Raw genomic sequence first — 11,623 nt, 5'->3', positions numbered from 1 at the left:
TTTCGACAATTTCAGCTCCTTAGCCACGACTTTCTTAACCCATTTTCAATTACCAATCAGGTATGAAACAGGAACCGAAATATTGACCAACTTCAAACAGACGACAGCTACTCACATATCCGATCATATACATGAGTGGCGTCGTCGTCGTAGGATGGTGAAAACATACGTTCCTGATCAGCTATTAGCTGAATGGTTTATAAAGTCGTTACTTTCGGCTATAACGGAAGATGTGGCCAAGGGAGGAGTCGTAACAGAGGAGCAAGTCATTGCTCGCGCTCAATACTTAGACTTAGTATATACTCAGTCCGGCACGCTCTACGACAAAATACCTGATGCCCCTAGACCTGAATTTTCAATTCCTCCCCCTCCTAAATCGAATACTGACTCTCACGCCAGTAATGGCGTGACTGGCAAACGCAAAATTTCTAGTCAAAATGCAAATGAGGAACTTCTTGCCTCAGAAGTAAATGCCATGTCGACCGACAAGGGCAAACAACTGAAGCAACCAGGGGGCAAGAAGAAAAAGAAAAGGAAAGGGAAACCCCCGACAGGGTGTCATATATGCGATGAGGATCATTGGACGAAAGATTGTCCACATATAGCTGAAGTTAAGAAACTCTTCAAGAGTTCAAAAACCCCAGCAGTATTGACTGATCCGTTTCCTAATCCAAGACAAAATCTGGTTGCTAATCAAAATGCTTCCTGATCCCAAGTGCTTATGTTGTCAACCTCAAAGCAACAGAATAATGCTTTGACAAAGAATAAAGATTACAGGAATCCAAAGCAGTTGAACAACAAGGCAAATAAACAACCTAGTAGTTCAACAACAACTTTGACCAAAGTCGTGCCACCCATCATTCCTGAACCAATGATAAAGTCGCCAAAGGGAGTAGTACACAAATCGACATTTAATCCTCATGCAAAAATAGCACAGAATTATAATATAGTGGAGGACCTGGCCCAATCGCCGTCCGCTATGTCGACACTTGAGGTACCGCAAAATTGCCCCTCCCAAGAGCAAGCTTTACTAGCAGCGATAAGTGGGATTGGCCCAATGGATTCCAATCTTGTGGCCTTTGATCATAAAGGATATGACCCTCAGTTACCAGCTCAACTAGCTTTCCTTATTCAAGTGAAAGCCCTCAACAAAACTGTTCATCGAACAATTATTGATGAGGGGGCATCTACATGCCTTATGTCGATGAGTTGCTGGAAAAGTTTAGGCTCACCACCCTTGTCAAAATCGTCAACGACATTAAAAGCATTTGATGGACGATCATACACTCCATACGGGATTTTAAGTAACTTGCAAGTTGAACTGGGGGGCAAAACAGTAGAAGTTGATGTGGAAGTAATCGACGGAAACCTCGATTACAACATCCTACTGGGAAGGCCTTGGATATATGCCATGGCTGCAGTTGTGTCGACCTACTTCAGGAGGATTGTATTTCCTTTTCAAGGAAAAATTACAATCGTCGACCAACAAACATTTCTCCCCAACAGTTCTCAAGTTACGGGAAGCAGCACAATGATCCATGAAAGTAATCAATTGCTCCAAAATATTGGAGTAGGTCTCCTAAAAGACCCTGCCTTAATGGGTACTTTTGCCCTACCGCCGGCAGGTAATCTGGCGGAAGTAGCCACAGTGGAAACCTACAATATGGAATCTTCTATATCCAACGGATTCGGAAGATTCCTAAATATTTTGTCAGCATGGATCATCGCCCTAATGGAAATACTGTAAACACAGTGGGCCCCGAGGACGGTTCTTATCTCGTGTCAACCTCGTTAAAAAATGAAACAAGGAGTCATGAGGATAGTTCTTTTACTGTGTCAACCTCATTAAAAAATGAAACAAATCCCCTTTTCAAAATTCAAAGGTAAACCTTCATTCCAACCACCAAGTTGAATGCAATGAAGCTTGGGGGGCACCCTCCTTTGACATGCGTTATTATGATGCTGGGGGCATGCAATATAAACGAGCAGTTTTGGCAAAGTTCATGCTTGTTAAAAAATAAACGCAAGATCTGAGCAGTTTTAATGCGGAAATTCATGCTCGTTAAAAAATAAACATAAGCATGTGAGCAAGCTTCCCCTAGAGTTCAAGCTCATTAAGAAAAATGAACCGGTAAATAACCATTTGAGACCGTAAATTCATCAGCCATAAAAGCCTTGGTCGTGTTTGTGCACCGTCACCTCCACTTTTCATTTGGCCGATCATTCACATCCACTTGATTGTTTACCTATTTTGAGGAACAGCTGCGAAGAGTGATTTCACTTAGCCATCCTTGTAATACTGCCGAGATTGGAAAATTCCAACCTGTCCCTGGAATCTGCTGCTATCCCTGTTTATCACTTGTTCCTCAAAAGACGAGTCTTCTTTGAGCTCTTTTCACTGACTCGTAAAATATGAAAAGTTTGCTGAGTTTTGGCCTTCCAGCTCGTTAAAAGGACCGGAAGAGCTATCCCTCCTCTAGATTTTAATCTTTTTGGACCTGAGGGATTATCGCACAAAAAGATCGAGCGCTTGTCTAGTTCGGCTCGATAAAGATATCGAACATTCATCCCTTCTGTATTGTTTTATACTTTTTCGGACTTAAGGGATTAGATGACGAAAAAGGACCTTTGGAGTTAACTTTATGTACCTTTTTAGACTCTCTAAAAATGAAAAGGACCGAGTTGTCTTTGTCGCTAGACTCGTTAAAAATATTGAATAGCGACAACCTTGTCTTTAGACGAGAATGAGTTTCCCTATCGCTAGGCTCGTTAAAACATAGCGATGGGCTTGCCCGAAGGGCAGGTTATAGAACAAGCATATGTTATCCTCCTCAAGCTTGACAAAAATAAAGAGGTACTGGTCAGAAATGACTGGGGAAAAATTGGGAAGAACCTCAAAGCTTAATGGTAGCAAGTCGCTCTTGAACATGACACTTTTGCCTCCGTAAATATCGGGTTGGGTTATTATCATTCACCGGTCCCTTCACCATAGTCTCGCCATACCATCCATACATGGGGTAATGCTACCGATCCATCACATCAGTGTCGTTATATGTTCAAGAGATGTCATTTAGAAAGTGTCAACCGGGTCCCATCCACTACCGTACATCATCTTTCATCCTTCCATGACCGCCACCCTAAATCATATTTCACAGATCGTTTTCACCATCATCACTAGCTCCGTTCTGTGTCACTGATGTGGGATTCATTAAGGCCCTCCTTTGATGGATCACTTCTTGTCGACATCAGCTCATTATCCAAGAAGTTGATCTAGGAACACCCCCTCAGTACTTTGAAGCTTGCATGCCTCAATGGCAAGTTTCTCACTCCCGGCGATAGGTATACATTAATGACCTTCGACCAGGAGACTTTGCGTGGTGTTCGACGTCAGATCCTATATTCACACCACGTGAATTGTGCTGCAGTACCTTGAGGGTCATCATCATTATCGGTGATTCCTCTCGCGCTTGTTAACAGTTTACATTATTGACTGGTAATCAAGCGATATCTTTCCATGTTCGACTTCAAGAAATTCTCACATGGATCGACTTGTACTAGAGTGAAGATCGGACAAGTTTGAAGACCCCGGATCTAGTTTCATCCATCCGGGCTGCGATATATATTCAGGAGATAAAAACATAGACATGTGCAGCAGATGATCATCCTACTGAAAGGATGATAATTGAAAGCAGAGAATTATCAGTCTATTATCAGGCGATCGTCTGTTTATGTACAGCAAATGTATTTATAAAGCTGAGCATGGGAAATGCCCGCATTAGCTAGATCATGAAAAGAAAGTATGAAAAGATAATGTATTGTATTGTATTTTGTTACAGGTCACCTCCCGACGATTGAATGAACTTCGGATCCTCCTAATAAAGCATTTCACCCGATAAACGACCTCATACTTTAGGGGGCAACTGTTATAGACATTTTTGTGCCTTACAGCATAGAGCATGAAATGTCAATAATCTAAGGGATCCAAAGTCCCTAAACATATTGTTATTACCCTTAGAGGAACAAGGTCAGCAAACCACAGCACTGCAAATCAGTTCTCCACTGAAAAACACTCAAAAACAGGTCAGTTTTGGATCAAAGCAGCTGCTCCACTAAGCATCTGCGCTGAATGTCAAAAGCTCTATGGTGTACCTGCGCTACATAGCAAGTGCAACAAAGGCTACCTGCGCTGGGCGTACTTTGACATGTGGAGGAATCTTTTTCTCAATGTGCCAGTGCCCAGGAAGCTTCCAAAAAGACACTTGATCATAAGATTCGCCTAATGATGAGTTAAGAGCTTCTAAAACTCCAAGAGGAAGGTGGAAACTCCGAGTGAAGAGTTGAAGAACAACTGGAGTTGAAGAGGACAACAAGTCACACATCAAGCTGACTTATCTTCACTCCAAAACTCTATATAAGGATCTCATCCCATGGGATCTGGGAGGCCGAAATTTAGAGCAAAGGATTGCTGTTGGTTTACAGTTGTGAGCATTGGGTGATTGCTTGAGGGAGGTGAAGAAGAGATTTCTCTCCGTCGGGAAGGTGATGCTGGATTGGACCTCTCATAGTTGTGTCACCGCCTGAACCTTACTTCCATATATTAATAAAGCATTTGAGGTTCTTCTATTCGCATGTGTTTCAATGGTGTATTGTCTTACTTGCGTCTTTGATTTATGCTAATCCTTGAATCGATTATGAATGCATGCCTCTTGTAGTTTCCTTTTCTTGTCTTATTTGCAGGATCTCGTGTAGCTGGGCCCGTGAAAAGACTTGGATCTGGGAACAAGCGGCAAACAAAGGAGATTGGATCGACCATTTGCGCAAGACATCGATAAGTGGATCTCTTCCTTCTATCTCTTGCATGTCATAAAGAAGAAACTTTAGATAGCTTTGCTTTCAGCTGTTGCTAAGGAACTGTCACCCTTAGAGTGGGTTAGGGTCATTCTGAGTTGGATACTTTCCCCCACAACAGTGATGTGGATTGATCGTCCCAAGGAGAAGGGGCAGGATCCTTGAGGTACCCCAACCTCTTGGATGAGACCTTGCTACGAGATCCCCGATGTGGAGTAGCAGGAAATGACTGATTGGGTAGAGACAAATGCGGATGGAGTGGTAGAGAGAGCGACAGTGTAGGGAATCCTAGGATAGCGCATAGCTAGTAGGCTACAACAATGCGAGAGGCACAAGTGTTTTACACAGTGCTAGGTGGCACAGAGAGGTGTGCAATGGTGTGAGATGCATGGAGATGTTGCAGTAGCGCAGATTTCAGAGAGGGAGCACTTGTCAGTAGCAGGTAGAGCTTCAACATCAGAGTATGTTCCTAGCCCAACAGAGAGGTCAGTTGGGACTGTTTTTTGTTCCAAGTGTTGTTGGAGCAAGTGGACTGGGCAAAAGTGTTGCATGTAGAACATTCCAGAGTTGTAGGAAAGGGGTTGCAGATAATCCATATCTTGTTGAGAGGGAGTGTTGAAAATGAAACAAGATGATGGAGCTTAGTGGAAAGGATTCGCCTTCACTAAGTGGGCCCGCAGGCTATTTTTGGCGCAAAGTCTATTTTTAGACTGTCTATTTTTAGACATATCGATCATGGTCTAGGAGTTGCAGGATGCTATTTATGGATGATTGGTCATGTTCGGAAAAAATAGATGGACATTTATTTTTGGTTCACAGTGGAGTGATCAGAGTCTATTTTTAGACTGCCAGACTAAAAATAGAAACAGTCAAATATTATTAGCCCTTAGTAATATTTGGACTCTAAACATTATCTTATTCTCTTGGAGCACTTCAGTTCAAGATACAGATGTGGCACATGCAGCTGTCAGAAGGACATACACTTTTCTTATGTGTTATTTGAGCTATTGCATGGAGGACTTCAGTTAGAATTCATGCATGTGAGTTCTGTGGAGTTGGATGTGGAGTTGATGGAGTTGTGTTCAGTTTGACTTGGTTGAACTAGTTGTATTTAGTCTAACTAAAGAATACACTAGTGATGAGTTGTGTGAATTAAATATTAATTAATTCACTAATTATTAACTCATAAAGCAACTAAAGAATACATCAGTTAACTCAGTGCATGGACAGTTCAACAGAGACAGGTGTTAGAGGTAAGTGAAAGGGTGAGTTATGACTATCAGTTGTGCATGAGATTTTGCACATGTAGGGATTGAGTTATGCCAATGAGGACTGCGTAGTGTGGGCCAATATCAAGGCAATTGTAGCCTGTGATCACATGATTCTCTTGCAGGATTGTGCAGTGGAGGCAGGCAAAGCAGCGGAGGAGATTTGAACCTGTGACTTGTTCGAATCTAAGCTAGTTTTGTGTGTAACAGGTGGAGATAGTACTGAGTACTTGTGAGGAGTATTGTACTATGTATTGTTACATGTTCTCAATCATTATAATATACAGATAGTGTGGGGTTTTCAGCTGTTTGCTTTCCCGAGGTTACATATTGTGTTAATGTGTGCATGCGATTGATGTTTCATTGTTTTTAATGCTGCTAAATTGATGATCAACATAGAGGAGGTTATGTATTAAGCATGTATTCCGCAATAGTGTATAATCGGGATAATATCTATGAATAAGTGTCATATTATTCAAAATTTCTACATTCTCTTTCCATATTTCATAGCTCAAGTTAATTTCTTAGATGATAACATAAGTGTTCTTTAGAGTTAAATGTGCACACAAGTATTCATTTTGGAGTTAAAATTTTTCTATCTAATATTTCTTTTACAATTAGAAATTAGGTCCTTTTGATGAAATTTTATTTTATGTAATTAGTATAGAAATTCCTTATTGTAAATTAGTGTAGAAGTTCCTTTCTTAAAAATAGTGATTGTAGTGTTTTCAATTATGCAATTAGCACTATATTCCTTTTCTTGCAATTTAGCATTTCCTTTTATGAAAGTAGAAGTAGGTTTTGAATTATAATATCAAGATAGATTTCCAATTCTGAAAAGTAATGAATTTCAAGTTAGTTGAGTAATTAGGATTTAATGTAACTTTAAATTGAAAGAGCATGTGTGTAATTATTCTCTAAATCTCATTAAAAAAATGTGTCCATACTTAGGTTAATTTCATCTTTAGAATCAATCAATCCATAGAAATAATCCTAGCATATATGGTGCACATTCATCTAACCTTGGTTGACAATTAGTGAAGTAATTTAAGAACAATTAAATTGTCGAACATTTTGGCGTCGTTGTTGGGGAGGTGTATATAGGATTCTATTATTGGTTTGCATATAATTTTAGGTGCATTCAACTTTATAGATGCATAATTAAAGCATGGTAAAAATTATTTATGCATATAGAAAAGGATTCTAGGGGTAGATTTGTAAGTAGAGGTAGAAGTTAAATTCCAACATCACCACACACCCCCGCTAGACCTCATAGTGCCACACCATCCACTCATACTTGCATTCCATCATTGGCAGGTAGACATATACTCCCTGAGGTGCATAGATATTAAATACAACCAAAATATTCACCAACTTCCTCTACCGAAGTTGTAGTTGAAGAACCTACATCCCCAATAGAAGGAGTAATTTTTCTCTCTTCAATAGGAGAGAAACTTCTAGGACAAAAACTAGAGGTTCCTAGTGAAGAAGAAGAATAAGAAACTTATTATAATATACCATTAGTAGAAGAACCAAAAGAAGATCTAGACAATCATATTATATAACCTTATATTAGCTCTTAAGAATCTACAATGGTAGGGGAAGGAGAAGGAGAAGTACATAATGTAGATGGTGAACCTAGGATTGGAGGTGGAAGAGGCAAAGGAGGAAATAGAGGAGGTGGTGGAGGTCAAGGTGGTAGAGGTGGTAGGGGAGAAACAAATCCTTATTAATTTCCTATCTTTGATTAATATACCATAGCCACAATGAATAACATCTCACCATCCATCCTTCCTAATTTCCATGGTTTGAGAAATGAGGACCCTAAAACATTTCTTTTTGAGTTTGAAGTTTTATGTAGAACTTATGACTACTTACTTGATCCTCAAAAATTGAAATTATTCCCAGCAACTCTTAAAGATGGAGCACTTAAATGGTTCATGGGATTAGGAACACATACTATTAGAACATGGGAAGAAATGAAAAATGTTTTTTTGAAAAATATAAGGATTATTACATGCCCTAAGGATGAAGTCTTTAAGATGATGCAGAAAGAGAATGAAAGCCTTGAATACCTAGCTGAAAGATTTGCTTACAACATCAAAAGGGTTAAGATGTATAATTTGGATGATGAAACACTAAAAGATATTTTGTTAAAATCCATCAAAGATGAATGGATTTACCTTCTTAATTTAATGGGAAAGGGAGATGTTTTACAACTTTCATTTGGATAAATATGTGATTTGTGTAAACATATTTCAAGGGGTAAGGCTAGAACTGGAAAAAATCAAAGAGATAGTGTGATGTCCAGAATTAATAAATCTGCAACTGGAATAGTAAGTAGAGTTGAAATAGGAAATTTTCTTGATAATTTCAAAACAGGGATCCTATGGAATCATAGTGAACAACTAGATACCCTCAAGATACACAACAAGAAAAAAGATGAGAATGCTATATTATTTATTTTTTCCCCAACTATATGAAGAAACATTACTTAAGAGAGTTTCCCCTTGATAGTATAGAATTTTTTGTCATATGAGCTGAAAATCATAATACAAAGGAATGCCCTTCGATACATGGTCTTGAGGTTTTCTTTCAAGATGAAGTTCGAATGAGCCAATTTGAATCTCTTTGTTTTATTGTTAAAAGACCATGGAAAAATCAATAATCAAATATGACTCAAGTTTTCAATACTCAATCATATGCCCAATAACAAAACAATTGGAGTACACCCATGCCATGGCAACCTTGGACCCCATAATCTCAAAATCCATCTTGGGCACAAGGTCGGAAAAATCCTTATGGAAAATATCCTCAATTCCAACAACCTTATCCTTCTTTTCCACCACAGTATTATCCTCCTCAACCAACTCAGCCTTCTCAATTTCAAAATCCAAATCAACAACTTTCATTACCATTTCCTCAAAAACCCAATCAACTACCTACTCAACCACTTCCAAATCTAAATAATAAAAATAAACAAGTTGTTTATACTATTGAAGGAAAAAAAATGTCAAGCTTGCATGATTACCCCATTATTTTTAAATGACGTTCAACATAGATCTGGTAGGGTTTTACAAAAGAAGTCACCAAAAATCACCATCCAAAAATCTAAAGAGGATGAAGTTCGTGAAAAATATGAAACTCTTGATCAACAAAATATTCATCTAAAGGAAGATGTTCTTGTACAATCAAAGGATGAGCAAATAAAGAAAGCTCCTATAGTTCCTCTAGTAGAACAACATTCTATTTATTTGCAAGATCCACCTTTTCCTGAAAGGTTAAAAATTGATAAATGTGTAGAAAGGAAAATTGTTTTACCAGACTATGATATTCTATATGAAACTAAGAATATTTGCATCAACATTCCTTTACTCCAAGCTATAAATTAAATACCAATATTTGCAAAACCTATTAAGGAGATATGCATTATAATACCAGGAAGAAAGAGAAAAGATGTTAAAAAATTCCAATTGGTAGGAAAAATGGTTTATATCATGATGGGGAAACCTATTATTCAAAAATATCTAGATCCTGGTAGTCCCATTCTGAAATTCATATCAATGGTGTTGAAATTACAAACACTTTAATTGATCTGGGAGCAACCATCAATATCATGGGTAAACAAACAATGGAGCAACTTAATCTCCCTAATCTTCAATATACTCCTACATTATTACAATTAACAAACATGTTTGTTATCAAACCAAATGGAGTATTAGAAGATGTGTTTGTTTCTTTAGATTCTTGGGTATATCCTGTAGATTTCATGGTTTTAACTCCCAAGAATAACTTAGGATGCCATCCATTGATCCTTGGTAGACCTTGAATAGCTACAATTGATGCATGCATAAGCTATAGATCTGGTGATATGTATATCTCTGATGGAATTTCCACTACGAAATTTACATTATATCCTCCTATAAAAACAATAGCTGAAATAGAAAGTGAAATTTGGATAGATGATGATAATGAGGACTTTTATGATATGAAACTAGTTTATACTCTTTCACAATTAGATGAAGAAGATCAATTGATATATTTAATTGATAATGAGGACTTTTATGATATGAAACTAGTTTATACTCTTTCACAATTAGATGAAGAAGATCAATTGATATATTTAATCAATACTAATTATTCTTATTCATACTATGAGCAAGATAAAAAATTTCAAGAACAATGCAATATTGAATATCTATCATCTCACTAAGTGGATTTACATTCGATGGAGAAGTTTGAAAATTCTCAAATAGAAAATTTTCCAAATAAAACATTAAATATTAACAATAATTTGGAAGAATTTCAAAAGAGTAAATTGATACAGATGCTATAAAAACACCCTTTTTCTTATGTATGGGAATACACTGATATGAAAGGGATTGATCCTAAAACTTTTTTCATCATATTTATATTCAAGAAAATGTCGAACCAGTTAGACAACCTCAAAGAAGGAAGAATCCTAATCTGAGAGAAATTGTTAAGGAGGAATTACAAAAGTTACTTAATGTGAACTTCATCTATCCAATATCATATAGTCAATGGGTGTCACCTTTAGTGATTGTTCCTAAGAAAAATGGAAAATGGAGAGTGTGTATTGACTATAGGGAATTAAACAAAGCTACTTTGAAAGATCATTTTCCACTACCTTTTATAGATCAAGTATTAGATACCTTGGCAGGAAAGAAGTATTTTTATTTTTAGATGGTTTTAGTGGATATAACCAAATCCAACTAGCACCAAAATATCAAGATAAAACTGCTTTTACGTGTCCATGGGGAACATATTCCTATAGGGTTCTTCCATGGAAAATTTTAGGGGCTAATATTCACAAGTGGGCTAATTTTGCATGATTTTTCCACAAAAAAGATTCGCCAATTTCCATTTTTTATAAAAATGCTTCATCCAAATTCTATAATATAAAATTATTTTTCCTTAAAAATTCCTAAAATTATATAGAGACTATATATAAAACCATTAAAATTTTGAATAATTTTACAAGTATATCAGTAAACATTTTATAGTTTTCATATTAAGGGCTATTCAGATTCACCAATGTTTTTAAACTTTAAGATCATTTTCTATCCTTGAAATTTTCCCTAGTTCTTCCCTTTGGATTATGTAATGCACCTACCACATTTAAGAGAGTAGTTTTAGGTATATTTTATGATATAATTCATGATTGTGTTGAAGTATACATGGATGATTTCACTGCGTATGGTGATACTTTTGAAGAAGCTATTGAACATTTGGAAAAAGTTCATATTAGATGTAAAGATGCAAACCTTTAATTAAATCATGAGAAATGTTTTATGATGTTCAATGAGGGGATTGTTTTAGGCCACCATATTTCAAGTGATGGAATTAAATTGGATACATCTAAAGTAGAAATAATCTCTAAATTAGAAGCATTCTCGTATTTAATGGATATTTTAGAAGATTCATAGAAAATTTCACAAAAATAGGCTCTCCACTTTTTAAAATCCTTACAAAAGATTGTGAATTTG

The sequence above is a fragment of the Pinus tabuliformis genome, chromosome J (assembly GCF_031772625.1).
Source record: "Pinus tabuliformis cultivar Carrire ecotype Pingquan chromosome J, CPIR1, whole genome shotgun sequence".
In the NCBI taxonomy this organism is placed as follows: Eukaryota; Viridiplantae; Streptophyta; class Pinopsida; order Pinales; family Pinaceae; genus Pinus; species Pinus tabuliformis.
This window is presented reverse-complemented; position numbering follows the sequence as displayed.